General features: G+C 37.6%; 1 pseudogene; it reads left to right on the forward strand.

The window, feature by feature from the left end:
* The first annotated feature begins 1550 nt into the window (after nt 1–1550).
* Nucleotides 1551–21175, forward strand: LOC142618350 (histidine--tRNA ligase, cytoplasmic-like; annotated as a pseudogene).
* The last annotated feature ends 1515 nt before the right edge of the window (nt 21176–22690 follow it).

Consider the following 22690-nt stretch of genomic DNA (forward strand, 5'->3'; position numbering starts at 1 on the left):
ATTTAAAAAAATCCACAACATGCTTAATTGTAAGCTTGTGATTCAAGCACCTATTTTTTATACTAATATGTACCCATGATTTGTAAGCTAATCCCAAGCATACTAAAAGTACACAGTAAAAACCTTAACGTTATGACCCAAACATTGAGGCCCGCCAACACCACCAACCCCCCTCCACCAGAAGGGATTTGGTATCAAATAATACTATATCAGCGATATTAAAATCTAATAAGTATGAGATATGTCAACAAAAAATAACTACCTCACTAACAAATGAAATACATATATTAGTGAGTGGTTATTTTTATACATATATCTTTCATTTATTGAATTTTGATATGGATTATGTAATATCATTTGATACAAAATACATTTTCCTCCCCCTTCACCTTTCCACCCAAAACCCTCTCCTCTTGCATTAGACAAAACCTCATAACTCTCAGTAATAACATTCTCAAACTTGCTGATAAACCAATTTGGTAACCATTGATTAGACATAGAGATTAATAAAATTTCACATAGGTGATAAAGCGTTTTAAAAAAAAAAAAAGAATATATGAAATGTAACTTTTTTTAATACTTTCCACTCTTTTCTTTATTCCCTTATTCTCAAAACAACAAATATATAAATATAAAAAATGTGATGACTTTAGAATATTCTTATATTTGCATCTCACGTAATGGTTGATTTATTTATAATTAATTAAATTCATGATGAAATTTGTAGCACTACTCTTACAGTACTCATCTATTGAAGATGGGACCTGACCTTAAAAATTGAAATGTGAAATTTGTAATTTTAATGAGTCATAAAGTATTATGTCTAAAAAAAAAAACCAAAAATCCCATGTGTTTTTTAATGTTAAGTTCAAAAAATAAAATAAATAAATAAATAAAACCCTAACCTCCCAAGTCCAAACCCCTAAATTTTTCCACATGCATTAGACAAAACCTCATAACTCTCAATAATAACATTCTCAAACTTGCTTACAAATCAATTTGGTAACCATTGATTAGACATAGAGATTAATAGAATTTCACATAAGTGATAAAGTGTTTTCAAAAAATAAAAATTGAATATATGAAATGCAATTTTTTCAATAATTTTCCCTCTTTTCTCTATTCCTTTATTCTCCAAAACAACGAATATATAAATATAAAAAATGGGGTGACTTTAGAATATTCTTATATTTGCATCTCACACATAATGGTTGATTTATAATTAATTAAATTCGTGGTAAAATTTATAACACTACTCTTATTCATTTGAAAGCAAGGAGTACTCATTTATCAAATGTGGGACATGACCTTAAAATTTGAAATGTGAAGTTTGTAATTTTAATGAGTCATAAAGTATTATGTCTAAAAAAAGAAAAAAAAAAACCAAAAATCCCATGCATTTTCTAATGCTAAGTTCAAAAAATAAAATAAACAAATAAATAACCCTAGCCTCCAAAGTCCAAACCCCTAAATTTTTCCACCATAAACCCTCTCCTCCTTAAGGCCGAAGCTCCCTCTCTCACTCTTTTTTTCAAATCCAAAAACAAAAAATGGCTTCAGACAAAGCCTTTGAACTTTCTGTAATTACATTAGGAGGCAAGGGCTCATCTCTCTCTTCATCTTCACTCTACGCCATTGCCACTGGCTTCGCTTCACTATGACTTGACTCCTCCGCACTCGATAAACTCTCACCCCCTCCTCCAATCAAGCCTTGCCACCTGTCCAATCCCAATTCCCCATCCCCAAAACCCTAGACCCTCTTGAACTCCAAGCATTCCTCACCGTCCTCCTCTACAAGCTTTTCGCTCCGACCACTCCACATTCCTCCCGATCTGAATCTCTGAAGCCCTCAACAAATTCAAGAATTCCCAACTTGACGAAACCCTAGAATTAGGTTGGATTGAATTAAGCAAAGAGGAAGCGTCATTGGTTGAAAAATTGTATCCCTCGAGTTTGTTTGGAGTTTCCGCTATGTTGGACCATGAATCGGTGGCGTTGTTGGCAATTTCCAATGCGGTGGCTGCATTGTCATGCTAGGCCATTAAGGCCGACGTGGCGGCAATGGTCAATTCGATGGACTGATGGGTTCTCAACGAAGGAGGAGGTTGGGGTTGCGAGTGATATGAAGGTTTTGCTGAATGGGTCGAAGCTGGTTGGGAAGGTTGAGACTGATTCAGTGTCGAAAATAGTTAAAGTTCATAGGAGTTTGAGGGAGATTGTGAAGTTGGTGCATTCCAAGACTAGAATTGAGTTGAATTTGAAGGATTTGGGTTCGAGTTCAAGTTCAGATGTGAGGATTGTGTTGTACCCATTGGCAGCAGCGATTATGAATTAGGGGAGTGTAGTTTGAGTCGTGTGAAGGCAAATTTGGATTCAATTAGTAATGAAGGTTTGCAGTCGAGCTTGGTGGGTTTGTTTGAAGGGAAATGTGCTAGTGGTGAGAGCTTGACAAATGGGTTTAAGTTGGTTTTGGAGCTGGGGTTCGAAAAGGAGTATGAAAATTTTGTGCACCAAGTGAATATGTTGTTGGAGATGGTGTGGAAGATTGTGGAGTGGGAGGCGATGGCGGGATTTCTCGCCCTTGAGGGTGTGGAGTGGAGTGAAAAGACTGTGAGTAGTGTTGAGGTGAATGGGGGAGTAGGAGGAGGGCATGTGAAGGGGGATAAGAAGGGTGAGAAGAAGAAGAAAGTGTTGTTGGGGAAAGGGACTAGTGTGATCGTGCAATTGATTAAGGATAGGTTGTAGGGTAAGGCAGGTGATGGGATTGAGAAATGGGTTGAGGATCTTTTGTTTTTTTTGGACCCGAAGGACTAGGAGTTTGATAGCTTGTTGAAGAAACTAAAGGAGCTTGTAGAAACCAATGAAAGTAGAAGACTACCCAAGCTTCCAAAGCTGATGACATTCTCGAAATTTTATCACTTAATTCTCATTGAATGATACATGCATTTTTATTATCTTTTATTTGCTCAGTATAAGGATGGGAAAAACATTTTATACTAGTGTGAGCAATTCTTGGAGAATGTTTCATAAAAAAAGTTTTTAGAAGTTAGTGCTAGAAGTGGAGAATTGTTTAAATATGTTGACAGCTTATTGTAATTTTCCTGTGAAGAGGATAAAATTAAGATGGGCGGTCAGATTTTACATAAATAACTTTGGACGGCTGCACTATGGTGACGGACGAAGAGAGTAGGTAATGCAACGACATAGTGAGTGGATGGATTAACCTTGTTGGATGGACAGGAAGGTAGACAGGCATTAAGGTAAACGGTGACCAAAGCCACGTGGCACCTACATGGTTTACTTGGTCCTCAAGGAATCTTAGATGGAAATGACTTGTGCTCCACAATTAACCCTAGTCAACAAAATCTTTATATAGGAAGGATCCCACAACATACACGTTTTTATGAAGATCTTCTCTACAAGGAAATATCCCCCTTCGCCAAGGAACTGAGGTCGATTCTCCCCCTACTATAAAAACCCAAAACCCTTAGAAACCAAGGTACACATAATTCACCCCAACTCTGGCATTCTAGAGTTGTGATAGTTTTCTGACTTAACGTTCAGAGGGTATTTTGCCGGTACCACGCCAGTACTCTCTTGAGGTCTTCTTTTTCGGTGTTGTGCAGGTATTGTTTTTGGGCACTTGAGGACTGTGCAGCTTACTGACAATTTTCAACATCATCACCCAAAAACAATACCTGCACAACATCAAAAAAGAAGACCTTAAGAGAGTACCGGCGTGGTACCGGCCAAATACCCTCTGAAGGTTAAGTCATAAAACTATCACAACTCTAGAATGTTAGAGCTTGGGTGAATTATGTGTACCTTGGTTTTTGAGGATTTTGGGTTTTTATAGTTGGGGAACAACCGACCTCGATTCCATGGAGAAATGGGGATATTTTCTTGCAGAGAAGATCCTCATAAAATCGCGTATTTGGTGGGATCCTTCCCATATAGAGATTCTGTTGACTAGGGTTAATCGTGGGGCACAAGTCATTTTCATATGAGGTTCCTTGAGGACCAATTAAACCATGTAGGTGCCACATGGCTTTGGTCACCGTTTATCTTAATGCCCATCTACCTTCCTGCCATCCAACAAGGCTAATCCGTCCATTCACTATGTCGTCGCATTACCTACTCTCTTCGTCTGTCACCCTAGTGTAGTTTTCTAAAGTTGTTTCTATAAAATCTGATCGTCCATCTTAATTTTATTCTCTTTATTGGGCACGTGAGAGCTGTGTAGCTTACTGACAATTTTCGGCATCATTAGTTGGCGCTGTCTATGGAAAGATAGGTGAATCATACAACCGCTTCCCGAACAAAAAGTTGCATGGTGCTTACTCTCTCGATGGCAACAAACACCAACAACCAAGGACACGAACCCCGTACCGCGACCTTTGAGAGATAGGTCCAAACTCTAGCCGTGGACGTGGAATGCCTCACCAAATAGAACCATGACTTAGAAGAACAGTTGCGCCAAAGGGACGTCAATCCTTGAAATCAAGAAGAGGAGCAGGAGAGCGACAGCCTTTCGCACGCTAATGGTAGGCAGAATAGGGAAAGGCTAGAAGGCAGCAACGCCATGAGTAGGCCGATAGCCACAGAGATCACCTTCCTGAACCTAGTCGCAGACATGTAGATGATAAGGGAACAGATGGACTTGATGATGAACGCCCTCAGGGGATGAGTATCAAGTGATCTCAATGAACTGGTGCACTGGACGAATTTACCCTTCACTGCACCTGTTACTTCGTTCCCTCTCCCACCAAAGTTCCGCATGCCACAAGTAGAATCCTGCGACGGGTTAAGGGATCCTTTGGATCACTTGGAGACGTTCAAGACCCTCATGCACCTGGAAGGCATAGTAGACGAGATCATGTGCAGGGCTTTTCCCACCACACTAAGGGGTTTTGCAAGAGTGTGGTTTAGCAGGCTGACGCTAAACTTCATTAGTACCTTCAAGGAGTTAAGCACCCAATTTGCTTCGCATTTTATCGAAGGACACAAGTACAAGAAGTCAACTGCGTGCTTATTGAACATCAAGCAACGAAAGGACGAGACACTAAGGTCTTACATCACCCATTTCAATAAGGAGGTCCTCTCGATTGATGAAGCAGACGACAAGATACTCGTGGCCGCGTCCACCATTAGGTTACAGAAGGGGAAGTTTTTGTTTTCCCTATACAAGAACGACCCGAAGACCATATCAGATGCTATATAGGGCTACCAAATACAAGAACAAGGAAGACGCGCTGCTCGCACGAGAGGAGAAGCCCAGAAAGAGAGAAAGACAAGAAGAAGCAAGGAAGGAAAGAGGACGGAAGGCCATGAGGATAGGAGACGGACAAGAGGACAGACGCTCCAAGCCTTCCATGAAAAAATTCGCAAATTTCACCCCATTGAACGTCCCCATCAATCAGGTGCTCATGCAAATCAAAAAGGAGGGATCCCTAACGTTCCTTGGCAAGTTAAAAGGTGACCCCAACAAGAGGTCCAAGAACAAGTACTGCCGCTTCCATCGAGAACATGGCCACAATACGTCCGAATGCTACGATTTGAAGCAGCAAATAGAAGTCCTAATCAGGCAAGAAAAATTACAGAGGTTCGTAAATAAAGAGAAGACAGACCAGTCACAAGAGTAGAGCCCCCGAAGGGAAAATGAGTTCCCTAAACCACCCATCAGGGACATAAGGATGATTGTAGGGGGCACCGCAACTTCCTGTTCAACTAAGAAGGCGCGCAAGACCTACCTCTGGATGGTTTAGAACGTTCAGCTGACATGTCTGGTCCAGAAGGTGGCGCGCATTGACAACCTTGTAATCGGGTTCTAGGAGGAAGACATTCGACGTATCCATCATCCACATAACGACACGTTAGTTGTGAGTATATGGATTGGCGATTACAACACTCACAGGGTCCTGGTAGACAATAGCAGCTCCGCCGATATACTCTTCTACCCAGCTTTCTAGCAGATGAGGGTTGGGCAAGAATGGTTGACACTGATGGATGCACCACTCATTGGATTCAGAGGAACAAAAGTGTACCCACTCAATGCGGTCACCTTGCCTGTCATCGTTGGCGATTACCCTCAACAGATTACCAGGATGTCACATTCCTGGTAGTACACTGTCCATCCACCTACAATGCCATCTTGAGCCGTCCTACCCTTAATTCGTGGAAGGACGTAACCTCCACTTACCACCTGATGGTCAAGTTCTCCACCGAATATGGCGTAGGAGAGGTACGAGGAAACCAAGTAGCGGCACACAAATGCTACATCACCATGCTAGAGATGGACGACCATTTGCTAATGATGTGCATAGAAGAATATTGGGCAGAGGTAGAGCAAGTCGAGAGGTTGGAAGAGGTACTCCTTGATGATTCCATGCCCGACCAAACGACAAGAATAGGCACTCTTGCAAGCCCACCAGTTCGTCAGACATTGATATCATTTCTAAGGAAAAACTAGGATGTCTTTGCTTGGAGCCACAAGGACATGCCCGAAATCAGCCCTTCAGTCATGGTCCATAAATTGAACGTATTGCCCACCTTTCCCCCATTCGTCAGAAGAAGCGGGTATTTGCTCCAGAACGAGACAATGCCATAGCAGAAGAGGTTCGTAAGTTAAAGAGAGCAAGTTTTATACGAGAAGTATATTACGCCGATTGCTGGCCAATGTGGTGATGGTCAAAAAGGCCAACGAGAAGTGGAGGATGTGCGTAGACTTTACAGCTCTAAACAGGGTGTGCCCTAAAAACAGCTACCCGCTCCCCCACATAGATATCCTGGTGGACTCAACAGCAAGACATTAGTTGTTGAGTTTCATGGATGCGTTTTCTAGTTACAACCAGATCAAGTTAGACGAGGCTGACCAAAAGAAGACCTCTTTCGTCACCAGCCAAGGTCTCTTCTGTTATCAAGTAATGTCATTCGGACTTAAGAACACAAGTGCCATGTACCAGAGGTTGATGGACAAGATATTTGCGCATCAGATTGAGAGGAATGTCCAAGTATACGTGGACAACATTCTTATTAAAAGCGTATGGGAGGACGGCCACCTAGGCGACCTTAAGGAGACTTTCGAAACCTTTCGACACTATAACATGAAGTTAAATCCAAACAAGTGTACATTTGGAGTAACAGTAGGAAAATTCCTAGGATTCATGGTATCCCAAAGGGATATTGAGGTCAACCCAGACAAGATACGTGTCATCATGGAGTTGGCTCTGCCAAAGACCATCAAGGAGGTTAGAGTTTAAACGGTAAAGTCGCTGCATTGAACAGGTTCGTTTTAAGGGCTACGGATAAATACCTACCTTTCTTCCATACGCTAAAAAAGGCCTTTGAATGGATGACTGAGTGTTAGAGCGCATTCGAAGACCTAAAGGCATATCTTTCTTCCCCACATTTACTTAGCCCATCCAAGCCCGAAGAAGAGTTGTTTCTCTACTTAGCCATCTCTTCTGTCATTGTCAGCATAGCCTTAGTTAGGGAGGAAGACAGGATACAGAAGCCTGTATACTTCACAAGCCAAGCGCTCCGAGGCACAAAAGAAAGGTACCCCTTATGGAAAAGCTCGTTTTCGTGTTGATAACTGCAACACGAAAGCTAAAACCATACTTCCAGGCTCACATTGTTGTTGTCTTGATTGATAAACCCCTACGGAGATCAATGAGCAGTCTGGAGGCAGTTGGACGGATGGCGCTATGGGCGATTGAGCTGGGTGAGTTTGACATACAGTATCGCCTGCGCACTGCCATAAAAGGACAAGTTCTTGCCGATTTCATTGCAAAATTCACCCACATGGATAAGTAGGGAGCGGGAAAGAATTCCCAATGGATGGTCCACACGGAAGGGTCATCAAACAAACATGCAGGAGGAGCTGATGTAGTACTTCGCAGCCCGAAGGGAGACGAGGTCGAGTGCATGGTCTGACTTGACTTCCCCACAACAAACAATGAGGCCGAGTACGAAGCTCTGATAGTAGGATTGGATCTTGCACAAGCAACAAGAGCCACAGATGTGATTGTACATTGTGACTCCCAAGTGATCACCAGTCAGATTAACGGTGGTTACGAGTACAGAGGAGAATGGATGAAGGAGTACCTCAAACAAGTGAAGAATCAGATGCACAACCTCAGTGCTAAATTTGTTCAAATTCCAAGGGAAAAGAACGAGCGAGCCAACCGTCTTGCCAAGGTGGCGTCAGCAAAGCACATGCCTTTTCCCAGTCAGGTACTTTTCTTTGTTCAGGATTCACCTATGATAAACACGGTCGATGTGCAAGAGATAGGTACCAAGAATAACTAGACGACATCAATTACCTCCTACATGAAGGACGGCGTGTTGCCTGATGACAAGGAAGCTACAAGGAAGTTGAGGGTCTACGTTACACGATTCGTACTGATCAAAGGTGTCTTATACAAAAGAGGTTTCTCCCGCCTATACCTGAGGTGCCTTATCCCGGAGGAAGCGGACTATGTCATGAGAGAAGTCCATGAAGGAGTATGCGGGAACCATTCAGGGTCGCGATCCTTAGTTCATAAGCTGATTAGGGCCAGATACTATTGGCCCACCATACAGAAGGATGCCCAAGCATACGTTAGAACTTGCGACAAGTGTTAGAGGTTTGGCAACCTCATAAGGCAACCAACGGAGGAGCTCACCCCGATGACGGCCCCATGGCCTTTCGCCAAATAGGGGCTGAATATCATGGGACCGTTCCCTACAGCAGTCCGGCAACTGAAATTCCTACTAGTCAGTATAGACTACTTCACCAAATAGGTAGAGGCCAAAGCCCTAGCTACCATCACGGAGAAAAATGTACGTAGCTTCGTATGGAGGAAAATCGTTTACAGGTATGGTATACCTAGAGTCATGGTCTTGGACAACGGAAAATAATTCGATAACGACGCATTTAAAGACTTTTGCTCACAGCTTGGTATCAAGAACCACTATTCATCGCCCGTACACCCTTAGGCCAACGGACAGGTTGAGGTCACGAACCAATCCTTGTTGAAAATCATCAAGACTTAGCTCGAAGGGGCAAAGGGTATGTGGCCAGAAGAATTACCAAGCGTACTATGGGCATACAAGACAACGGCAAGGACACTCGCAGGAGAGACATCGTTTCGGCTTACGTATGGAAGTGAGGCAGTCATCCAGGCTAAGGTAGGACTTACAAGCTGCAGAGTGGCGAACCATGACATGACGAGGAGAGGAATGATGAAGCAATGCGCCTGCAGCTTGATATGGTGGATGAGGTCAGAGTGATAGCTAAGCAAAGGTTATCGCGGTACCAAAACCTCGTGGCCAGGCACTACAACTCCCAGGTAAAACGCAGGAACTTCAAGAAAAGATACCTCGTCTTGAGAAAAGTAATGGGCGCCACCAAAGACCCCTCTCAAGGGAAGCTAAAACCTAATTGGGAATGACCGTATAGAATTGCATCATGGCATAGGAAAGGCACCTACCACCTCGAGACGCTGGACGGAAAAAAGTTACACCACCCATGGAACGCGGAGCACCTGAAGAAGTACTACTAGCAGACAAAGATCGCAACAACACTCCTCATTCTCCAGTTTATTCCTTTTTTAGTTTTTTACTATGTACAGTACTCTTTAAGCCCAAGGGGCAATTTACTTATTTTTAAGAACAATTTTTACTTTCATACCTATCACAATAAGAGGAATTATTCAGAAAAAATGAAGTGTGTATGTCAACAGAGCAATTTTTACCAAGTCCATAAAGTGGACAGATCATCCCAAAAGGATGAGTTTTATTCACTAAGTCCACAAAAGTGGACGGGTTCATCCAAAAGGATGAGCAATTTTTACCAAGTCCATAAAGCGGATAAACCCTCCTAAAAGGATGAGTTTTATTCACTAAGTCCACATAAGTAGACGAGTTCATCCAAAAGGGATGAGCAATTTTTACCAAGTCCATAAAGTGGACGGATCATCCTAAAATGATGAGTTTTATTCACTAAATCCACAAAAGTGGACGGGTTCATCCAAAATGGATGGCCAATTTTTACCAAGTCCATAAAGTGGACAGACCATCCTAAAAGGATGAGTTTTATTCACTAAGTTCACAAAAGTGAACGGGCACATCCAAAAGGGATGAGCAATTTTTACCAAGTCCATAAAGTGGACGAACCATCCTAAAATGATGAGTTTTATTCACTAAGTCCACAAGTGGATGGGTTCATCCAAAAGAGATGAGCAATTTTTATCAAGTCCATAAAGTGGACAGACCTTCCTAAAAGGATGAGTTTTATTCACTAAGTCCACAAAAGTGGACGAGTTCGTCCAAAAGGGATGAGCAATTTTTACCAAGTCTATAAAGTGGACGGATCACCCTAAAAGGATGAGTTTTATTCACTAAATCCACAAAAGTGGATGGGTTCATCCAAAATGGATGGCCAATTTTTACCAAGTCCATAAAGTGGACAGGCCATCCTAAAAGGATGAGTTTTATTCACTAAGTTCACAAAAGTGAACAGGTACATCCAAAAGGGATGAGCAATTTTTACCAAGTCCATAAAGTGGACGAACTATCCTAAAATGATGAGTTTTATTCACTAAGTCCACAAAAGTGGACGGGTTCATCCAAAAGGGATGGGCAATTTTTACCAAGTCCATAAAGTGGATGGACCATCCTAAAAGGATGAGTTTTACTCACTAAGTCCACAAAAGTAAACGGGTTCATCCAAAAGGGATGAGCAATTTTTACTAAGTCCATAAAGTGGACGAATCATCCTAAAAGGATGATTTTATTCACTAAGTCCACAAAATCGGACAGGTTCATCCAACAGGGATGAGCAAAATTTTACTAAGTCCATACAGTGGACGAATCATCCTATTTTCGTTAAGTCCACGTAGTGGACAGGCCTGAGGGTCGATGGAGGCATGAGAAAGATCCAAGTCAGGGTAAGACGCCTTCACCTGACTAAAGCAGTCATCGAACCCATCCATAAATGAGCTACCGAGCTTCGCCAGAAGGGCGTCGGAGTCACAATACTCCTATTGAGTTCATTGTTGATATAGGTGCTCTTTGTAGCTATTTGTACTTTTGTACAGTATTTAGTTAATAAACTTCTAATTCATGGACCAAAAAAATGGCATATTGCAAGGAGCTGTTTGCAATTTTATACTCTTTTTAATCAATCAAAATTTCATTAATCAATCAAAATTGCATTACTCACACTTATTTTGTTTTAATTTATGAACATTCTATTGTGTTCATATTCTTATTTAAGAAATTCTTTTATTTCTACCCCTTGAATGCATATGCTGACCGTAACCATATTATGGTACAAATTAGGGAACTCGTGATTTTGCTAACGAACAAATGACAATAAGAAAGAGAGCATTTTCAATTATTGAGGATGTTTTTGAGAGGCATGGTGCTACCGCGTTGGATACTCCAACATTTCAACTGAGAAAGACTCTCATGGGAAAGTACAGGGAAGATTCAAAGTTTTTTTTTTTTTTTGAGAATCCAATCTGAAATGTCTTATTAAATCAAGAAAGAGGCATATCAGCCAATACAAATTTGTTGATATCTAATGGAACAGACTCCATCCAGACAGTTAAATCAGAATTAAATCTAGCACTTTTTGCTAAAGCATCAGCTACAGAATTTCCTTTCCTATAGGTATGGGAAAAACTATAGGATCTCAAGGAAGTGACATAGAACATAGTGTCTCTAAAGAGATGACCATAAGCAGATTGAAACATATCCCCTTTTTGGAGGGATTTGATGACAATTTCCGAGTCTCCTTCCAAAATGGACTCATGGAGACCTACTTCGTGGACAAAAATGGCAGCACGCCTTGCTGCTAATAGCTCCAAACAAGTAACTGAAGGGGGTTGTGGGATTTTTTCAGAGAGAGCCGCAATGATTTCTCCTTCATGGTTACGTATCACCACCCCCAAGCTTGCTTCTCCCCTGTCCGAGAACATGGCTCCATCAAAATTTGTTTTGAAACTGTTGAAATCTGGAGGCTTCTACTTTGTTTCATTTGCTTGTGACTGTTTCTTTGGGAGCGTGGTGACCGGTTGCTGATGTAGAATCAAGTATCTCTTTGCTTCAAAAACCACCTGGTTTAGAGGGAGAGCTACCTCACTTAGCCTGAGTTTATTCCGCCTGGACCATAGGAACCAAGCAATGGTGATGAAGAGCTCAAATTGGCGTGGCTTTTGAGTGATCAATTCTACCAGATTTTGGAAGGAACCCGTTGAAGTTTTTTGGCGATCAACCCATCCAAAATCTGCTTCCCATACCTGTTGGATAGAGGCGCAATCCCAAAGGGCATGAAGGACAGATTCGGGCTGACTTTTGCATTGTTGACATGAGTTTTCTGCAATGATTTTTCGCTGCATTAAATTTTCTCTCGTTGGCAGAGCATTTGAGCAAGCTTTCCATGTAAAATGCTTTATTTTTCCAGGTACATCAACTCTCCACACTTGCTTCCAGAAGGCGTGAGTCATTTGTGAGTTTGAGGTTGAAGCCACATCTTTATTTTCTTCAGCACACAGCCACTTATACCCTGTGCTTACTGAATAGGTCCCATCTCTACTTCCCGGCCAATATAGGATGTCAGGTTGATTGATTAGTCCTAGAGGAATGGACTTTATTTGCTCTGCTTCAAAAGGCAAGAAATTATTGTCAATGATGTAGGAGTTCCATCCATATGTGTGTGGATCAATTAGAGCCGAGATAGTTGCTGTTCTTAGTGTAAGTGTTGGAGGAGATACCACTCGGCCTTGTGATTTTCCAGGCAGCCAATTTGACCCATAAATATTTATTTGAGAGCCATCACCAATTCTCCACTTGGCACCCATTTGGATGAGCTTTCTTGCATGTAAAATGCTTCTCCATGCAAATGACCCTGATTTTGCCTTTGCTTCAAACACACTGCTATTGGGAAAATATTTGGCTTTAAACACTTTATAGAAAAGTGAATTTGTGTCATGCACTAGCCTCCACACTTGTTTTGCTAACGTAGCTTCATTGAATTTGCAAAGATCTTTGAACCCCATGCCTCCATCCACCTTGAGTTTACATAAAGTCTCCCATTTTTTCCAATGTATTTTCCTCCGATCACCCCTTTGCCCCCACCAAAATTTGCGGATCATCACTTCAATATCTCTACAAAGGCCCACCAGCAAGCGGAAGCAACTCATTGCGAAGGTGGGTATTGCTTGCACCACCGCTTTGAGTAGGACTTCCTTACCGGCTTGTGACAATAATTTTTCCTTCCACCCTTAGATTTTTCCCCACACCCTCTCTTTAATAAAGTTCAGGCTGGCACTTCTATTTCTTCCCACCACTGCTGGAAGCCCTAAATATTTTTCATATTCCTTGATCTCCAGGACCCCAAGAAAATTTTTTATGTCATCTTTTGTTGTCATGGGCACAGCTTTGCTAAAAAAAAGAGTGGTCTTTTCCTTGTTGATGCGCTGCCCGGAAGCTTTCTCATATAAGTCTAAAATTTCTTGGATGGCTCTTATATCATTTATCTGGGCACGACAAAATAGTAGACTATCATCAGCAAAAAATAAATGGGAGATTTTTGGACCGTACCGGCATAGGGAGTACCCCCTAATTTTGTCTTCATGCACAGCTTGTTGGATGAGAGCATTTAGACCTTCAGACCAAAGCAAAAAGAGATATGGAGATAAAGGATCGCCTTGTCTGAGGCCTCTTGATGGGACAATATTCCCTTTTGGTTCGCCATTCACCAGGATGGAATAAGTGACCGTACTGATGCATTCAGAAATCATATTCACCCATCTTCCATTGAAGCCCATTTTTTCCATCAGTTGTAGGAGGAAAGGCCACTCCACTCTGTCAAAAGCCTTACTCATATCGAGTTTAAGCGCCATAGAGCCCATTTTTCCTGATTTCCTTGTTTTCATGTGGTGAAGTGTCTCGAATGCAACTAATATATTATCTAAAATTGCTTTGTCAGATTGGAAAGCACTTTGAGATTCAGATATAATGTTAGGTAATATGGCTTTTAGGCGATTTGCTAAGATTTTTGAAATAAGCTTGTACACAATATTACACAAGGCTATAGGCCTAAATTCAGTTACATATTCAGGACTTTTCACTTTTGGAATAAGAGTGAGATAGGTGTGGTTTATACCTACTGGAATATGAGTTAAATTGAGGCAGGAGAGCACGGCGGCTGCAACATCACTTCCAATATCCTTCCAGTAGTGTTGGAAAAAAATTGGGGGCATCCCATCAGGACCTGGGGTTTTTAGCGGCACCATTTGAGATAGAGCTACGTCTACCTCATCCCTTGTAAACTCACGCCCAAGGAGGGTGTTCATCTCTTCAGTAACACACCGCTGGACTTTCTGCAATATTGTGTCAATTTCACATGGGTTTGATGTGGTGAATAAGTCCGTGTAATATTCTACCAATAGGGCAGCAACCTTCTCATCCCCACAGCACATCTCTCCACTTGGATTTCGAAGACCATGAATGTTATTGCGGCGAAATTTGTGAGATGCTCTACTGTGAAAATAGCTAGTATTTTTATCCCCTGATTTTATCCAGTGAGATTGTGACCTTTGGTGCCAAAGTTTTTCCTCCACCACCAACAACCCATTTATATCATGCTTCAATTGTTGGTACATGATCTTGCTGACCAGGTAATTATTTCATATTAGTTAATTCATTTAAGTCATTTCCTTTTTTGCTATTTTTAATTTTAGGAAATTTCGCCTGTTATATATATATATATATTTTTTTTTTTTTCTTTTTCCATCCAAAGAAGACTTATATAAGGACGGTTTTCTTTTTGTCACTCCTAATACTTGTGGGGTGTGGGAAAGGTCGGGTTCAAGTCTCTAAGAAAAAGCTTTATACACATTTACACTTACACTCTGTTTGTTTCGTTGAAAAACCTTCCGTAAAGATAGTTTTCCACATTTTTCAGTGTTTGGTAGTACAAAAAAAAATTGGTCAACGAAAGATTATCTTTAGTCAACAGAAAACTCTAATAAAAATAAGGCTTATTTTTTATAGGTTGTTTTCCAAAAAAAAAAAAATTGAAAAATAATCTCTCTCTCAAGCCTCTCATCTCCTATAAATATTACATTCTTCTTTAGCCGCTTGAAACATAAATTTTTTGCTGTCTTATTGTCATCTTTAATTATTTTATCATTCTATCGTTATTTTGATTTTGTAATCTATTGTTAGTCCATATCGTTGTTATCACCATACTCTTAGGAGGGGTTGGCTAGTTGCCGAATAAGTTTCCAATTGAGAGATAATTGTTTAGCTCTAAATATTAGGATCTACGCCATTAGGAGGTCATGGGATGAATTTCAAATTGTACTGTGGGATGAATCTCTGTTCTTATCTTTTATGGACAAAATATAGCTTTTAATTATTATTTTTTTATTCATCTATGCATGACACAGGACTACATAAGCTTGATTTCTAGTTCCAAAGGCCTTAGAACCATCAAATAAAATTTGGTCATCAAACTAGAATAGATTGTGCAAGCATAAATTTCCTTCTATCTGAAACATGTGTAATAAAGCGATATGTATCTCTATGTAAAAACTAAATCAATGGTAACAAGTCCATTTCAAATCTTCATCCTGGTATACATAGTGAGAAGAAGTATATTGTGGGTAATCTTCTTTCATCCACTAAATATATACTATTTGAGATATTTTTGTCCATAGGACAGACAATAGGCTGCCCTCCAAAAATATTGATTCAGTCAACCACAAATACATGTTAAGAATATATGCATCCCCAGGTCAGTTTCCCATGTGTCTGACATTTAAGTTTAACCTCTATTCACTTCGTAATTGCAGATTACTAAATTGCCCATTAGTCCAATATCTAATAAGTGTAAGTTATACTTACACATTAATGTTGGAAAATGACAAACTTTGTAGACAATGGCTGAACTTCTTTAACATCTATTCAAGCCAATTCTGATTATGTAGGTGCATTTTGTTAGAATTTGGACGTGTCAATTTGGACAATTTGGCATTTTGGTATTTATCAAACATTTGTACTAGATTATTTTGTAGGTTAAACTATTTGGCCTATGTGGCATTTTGAACTATTTAAAATGGAGCTTATGGTTATTTTGAATTATGAGAATTACTATTCATATATATAAGTAAAATGATTGATAGAAATCATGAAAATTGAACAACTATTTTTTATTGTATTTATTGTCAAAATTTTAGTATGAAAACCAAATTCATTCTTGGTTTTTTTATTTATTTATATTGATTACATTAGTTGATTTACATAATACACGTTTTAAATTATATATGAAATGTTATAAAAAATTTATGCATACCAAACACCATAAAACATTCTTAAGCACATTTTCAAGGTTGTTACCAAACACCGGAAAATGATATAGTTTTCCAGAAAATGCTCTTTGAAAAATGAATCATTTTCCAAAAAACATTAATGCTAAAACAAACAGAGCGTTAAATTATTTCTTATCAAACAAAAAAAAATGATTGTTTTCTTTTTTTCCCCGACTAACCTGTAATTTATTATTGTTTGCTGCACTTATCAAAGGAATTTAGTTACACCATTTCATATTTACTCACAGTGATGTAATTTTATGTTCAATCTGTTGGCAGGGTGGAGAACTTTGTTCTTTGAGATACGACTTAACCGTACCATTTGCTAGGTATGTGGCTATGAATGGTCTCACATCATTTAAAAGGTACCAGATAGCTAAGGTTTACAGGAGGTACAACCCATCTAAGGGAAGATACCGTGAATTTTACCAGTGCGATTTAGACATTGCAGGCCAATATGAAAAAATGGGACCAGATTTTGAGATTGTTAAAATTTTGAAAGAACTCCTTGATGAACTGCAAATTGGAGATTATGAGGTAACCTCATTTTTTAACCCACCTATCCTTATTGTTAGTAGAGAGTTTGACATTTAAATTTATTATGGATTATATATTATACTGTATTTTGTCTTTGATATTAGTATTGACTTGTTATGCATGTTTCACTTGTATTGGATGCATGCCTCCTATCCTCATAGATGCTATTTATTGCCATCTGATGGCAGCAATGTCACTGAGTTTGTCTTGAAAGTTTTAACCATTACCTGGTCAATGGTGCTAATTCAATATGTTTAATCACATATTGTGGTTTAAGACAATCCATAAATATGATACGATAAAGAATGAGCAAATGAGCAAGGCCCAGTTGAATGAACTGATTTATTGATTTTGTGATAAAGACCTTCTTCAAAGTGTGTTCTATAATAATAATAATAATAATAATAATAATAATAATAATAATAATAATAATTATTATTATTATTATTATTATTATTATTATTATTATTATTATTATTATTATATTAATTTCCTATTCTTCTACAGATAAAATTGAATCATCGGAAGTTACTTGATGGAATGTTGGACATATGTGGAGTGCCACTGGAAAAATTCAGAACCATATGTTCAAGTATTGACAAGTTAGATAAGCAACCTTTTGAGCAGATAAAGAAGGAAATGGTAAGAACACTTGTATGCAAATAGTGCTGTCTTACTTGGTTATTATTAATAGGAGCAATAGCCTATCTAGTTGTTAGCATTTCATTATTATAAGGATAATTCTGTGATCATCTTTTTGTAAATATGTTGGATTAGTAATTTTGAGCCTAATTTTTACTCTACTGTAATTTAATAGGGAAGCTTGCATATACATTCTTTTTACTTGAGCTTTTCTCTTTGCAATAATATTTATAAATGAAATGTTGGATTAATAATTTAATTGTGTATTCCATTTATATCATTGCATAAATTTTAGTGTTTGGTTATATATTTCTTGTTAATTATTGTTAGGTGGAGGAGAAGGGCTAGCTTATCTGTTGAGACAGCAGATGAAATTGGCACTTTTGTGAAGGAAAGGGGACAGCCGCTTTGGAACTATTATCTAAGCTTAAGCAGCAGGGCAGCAAGTTCTTAGGACACAATGGATCTGTTGATGCGCTGAATGACCTAGAGATTTTATTTAAAGCTCTTGAAGTGTCAAAGTGTATTGACAAAGTGGTTTTTGACTTGAGTCTTGCCAGAGGCCTTGATTATTATACTGGAGTCATATTTGAGGCTGTTTTTAAAGGTGGTGCCCAGGTAATTTTTTAAGAAACATCCTTTTTTTTTTTTTCATTTCATTTTTTTTTCTTCCTTGTGAATCCATATTATTATCGGTGACACTTTAATTGCTGATCCTCCTATAATGATGCCCAAGGATCTTTTCACTTATTGAACTGGGAGAATTTTTTTAAATGGTTTATTACCATATTAGTTGTGATCTGAACTGGTAAATTTGACTGGCCAAAACTCTAGAAGAACAAGTGGACATTGAATTATTGTGATAATTCAACATGGCAGTGATATGTGCCTATGCTCTAATTTAAAGAGCACGCTTGAACAGCGCATTCCATCCTATCAGATTGCTGTTGATATATGCGTGGCTGGTCTTTTCTCAATTCTTTTTTTTTTCTTTATTATTGAAACTTGTGTGACGAAGTTTGGATGGCAGTAATGTTGTATGTCCATTTATATCTGATATGTTTAAAGATCCTAGTGCTGCTGTAGAAGCTTATGAATTATTGTTCTTAATTTGCTTTGTCTTTACTCCTATGTATTTTATGATCCTGTGACAATCGTATAGTTCTATGACATGGATCATTTTCAGTCTCTAGAGTTTTGATTATTTCAACCATTAACTTGTGTTGTCTAATTTCTGGGGGTAGGAAAGATGATTTCTCCATAAGGAAGCTTCATGTTACTGTTTTTGTTTATACGAGTGTTGTGGGGTGACAACTGTGATGAAGGAGGAGGTTGGAAAAGGATTGTGGAAAGAAAAGAGAGAAATTGAGTCATGAAATGAAAAAGTCTTTATGAACTTGTTCAAAAAAAATGTCACAGTTGTTATGAAGTGTGAAAAATAAAGTTGAGAAGCTTGAAATTTTTAAGTCCCAGAGTTGACATTAAAAGGGAATGTCAATAGTTAATATTTCATAATTCTTTTTGGGTGGATTTAAATTTTCATCATGTAGAATAGTGTGATCTAGTAATTACTGCATTTCATTTGCTTCATGTGTTTCCAGGAAAATGTGTGCATGTTTATGCTTGTGTTTTAAGTACTGATGATGTGATTTGCTTGTGCATGTCCTCAGGTTAGGTTCAATTGCTGCTGGTGGACGTTATGACAACCTTATTGGTATGTTTGGTGCGAAGCAGGTTCCAGCAGTTGGTGTTAGTCTTGGAATTGAGCGGGTATTTGCTATAATGGAGCAGCTACAGAAAGACCAGAGCCAGGTGATAATAATACTTTATAATATACCTATATGATCCTCGACTTTCTAATATTTTTGGCTAGCAACTCAAGTTTAGTAATCTAGCACCCTGGTGGTGTGTCTGATGAGTTCTTTCATTCCTTTTGGGTGTTTTGGCAGGCACCTCGTGCAACAAAGACTGAAGTTCTAAATAAGCGGTATCTAAAAACACACCTAATCAATCAATCAATCAATATATATGTAAAAACAGAGACCTCATGCGAGAGAGTATGAGGTTCCGCCATGTGACGCACTCTCTGAAGAGAATTGAGATACCTATATTAGAGATAAAAAAAAAATTTAAAATGGAGACTCTTTATTTCCTTTAGTTCAATGTTTTAAGACTAATTTTTGTTACATTTTGTATTCAATGTTTTAAGACTACTATTTATTTTATTTGGTTCAATGTTTCAAGACATTTCATCTCTCACACACACAAAAAACTCTTTGCATTTTCATTCATCATTTTCGCTTTTACTCCTTCATATACATATGTTCATAGCCTTTCATATCCTCCTATCTCAAATACACTTATGAAAAAAATTATGTCATTTAGTTTTAACCTTTCAATGACACTTACATAACTCCAACGTTATAGTATCATTTGATTGTAACCCGTATGAGTAGGCTAAGACCAAGTGAGGGGGCTTGCGTTTTTTATTCAATGACGGTAGCTTACGATTTTGATGTTGAAGTCAAACATTGTAGATTTTGTGAAGGTTATGATTGCTTGGAGTCTTTGGATGTTTGAGATTTTGGTTTGGGAAAGTTATAAATGTATTTTATTTTAAAACTAAAGAAAAAGAAAAAGAAAAAGAAACATTCTAATTGATTATTTATGAGGTGAGCTTTTTTTTCTTTCTTTTTTTAAATTTTGAGTTAGAATTCATAATTTGTAGATTTCTTTGTATGTAGCCATAGTGGCAAAAACAAAAATCCATGGTGAATTAAAAGTATTTTTTGCTTTTTTTTTAAGCATACAAAAGCCCAACTAAAGTCAATTGAATTTTGATAAATGAACGTATTTTTAGCAAATTTCTCTTTGTTTAATCACGTTCTCTTTATGTTGATACTTACAAATGATTTCCTTAATTCCATTAAGATAATTTATTGGGTGTTTATGACCAAGGTCTCCATATTTGGTTGTAAGAATAGAGTGATTAAGAAAGTGTTTAGTAAGTTGCTTAAATTTATGTAATTTTAGGATATGAAAGTATTTTACATTTTGAATTCTTATTTGTAGATTTCAAAATCATTTAATCAGTTTGAAAATTAAAATCTACTTTTAATGGTAAATATTATAATATATTATAATCTTACAATGTTATACAATTTTTAAAATAAATTATGAATTAAAAAAATCAAGTTTCAAAGTATTTAACAATATTGTAAACAAATATAAATATTATACAACAAAATAAATATTAAGCATTATATATAAATTTTAATATACATATATATATATATATATATATAAATAATTTCAAATAAAATTATAAAGTAATTGGCACATCGCGAGATATCACCTAATTAGTATAGTGGGGGATGACTTGACTCAAGCTGCAGAGCTGGTAAGTGAGCTGTGGAATGCCAAAGTGAAAGCCGAATATTTTGTTAATAAAAGGGTGATGAAGCACATTGACCGTGCTAGAGAGTCGAGGATTACTATGGATGGTTATTGTGGGTGAACGGGAAATGAATGAAGGGATTGTTATATGAAAAGACATTGATGAGGCTGCTAAAGAAGATAAAATTCCTAGAAGCAGTCTTGTCGAAGAACTTAAGAGACGGTTGAACCCATGAAATTAATATTTGGCCGAAAGGCACAATTGACAACTCCAATGAAATAATATGATGGCCATACAGGAAATATTTGAGTGTTTAATTAAAAAGAAATGATATCTACCCAATATTTTTATAATATTTTTTAACAAATTTTAAAAGACAGATTGTTATTAATTGTTATTATTGAGGCAAAAAAATAATTTTAGTGTTAGGTTCAAATTTAAACCAATAACAACTAATCACTTATAATTTATTGTAAAAATATTATAAAAATATTATGAACGTAACGTCTCTTTTAATTAAAATTCTCCACTCGAGTTCATTTGATGACGATGGTTTATTGGAAATCTAGGGGTGGATTAAAATTCTACACTCGAGTTCATTTTATGACGATGGTTTATTGGGAATCTAGGGGTGGGGTCTAGTTCTACCAGTCTTTTTACGGCCTAACTTTGTTGACACTTCAAAATCATGAAGTTCGGTATTGATGATGAAAGTAATGAAACGCATTAAAATAAAGATGCAAAAAGGGTGTGCTTAAAGTCAATTGAGTTGCTAAGCTGAGCTAATTTGGCGGCAAAACTTAAATGCATCTGTTATATTTTGTGGGGGATGAAGTACAACATTAATTAAAAGATCAACTGTTTCAACAATTATCACTTCTTTTTTTTTGAAACTTTTTAAATCTGCAAGGTCCATGCTGCATTGCCTTTTAATATATATTTATATACCCACATTATGTACTCTATATATCCATATACTTTTGCTTTTTTCTTTTAATAAATTTTTATAAAACTATATACTTTTGCTTATTAAAAGACATTCTATAATTCATACAATCATACTAGAATGCTACAATATATGATTTCTCTATTCACTATCACTCACATTCCTCAGAACACAGTATAAATAATTTGTTTGTTAGATTCACCTGCATGTAATTTTCAATGACATTAATTTAAGTTAATGTAATACCATCTGTTAGTTAAATTTTGTGCATAGTTTGGTAGTTAATATTAGGGGCGGTGCCACCTTAAGGCTAGGTGGTTCCAGGACCACCCTAACTTAAATTTATTTATATATATAATAATTTTAAAAAAATTTATTTGTCTACCCTTAAAAAAAAATTTGGGAACACCATCAGTTTTTTTATACCAATAAAATAAAATTTTGCTCTATAATTTATTCTACATTCAGTAGATGAATGATTGCTTGGTTGTGTACATTGAAAGAAATGTAGTCTGTAGTATTGGTAATGAGACTATCATGCAACGATTTCAAAATATAAAAATTCGTATAATGCAATTGTTAACTTTTTGTATTTGCGTATTTTTTTATTGTTCTTGTTGTCAATATATGAATTTCTTTTTTTATTAGATTGTATAATTTATACTTCTTAAAGAACACCCTAAGAAAAATTCCTAGAGCTGCCACTTGTTAACATAATACCATTTGTTAGTAAAATTTTGTGCATAGTTTGGTCCCTTTCAACTGATAGATGAAAATAGTTAGGTGAAAATAGAAAGGAAAAAA

This window comes from Castanea sativa, chromosome 12, assembly GCF_040712315.1.
Source record: "Castanea sativa cultivar Marrone di Chiusa Pesio chromosome 12, ASM4071231v1".
NCBI lineage: Eukaryota > Viridiplantae > Streptophyta > Magnoliopsida > Fagales > Fagaceae > Castanea > Castanea sativa.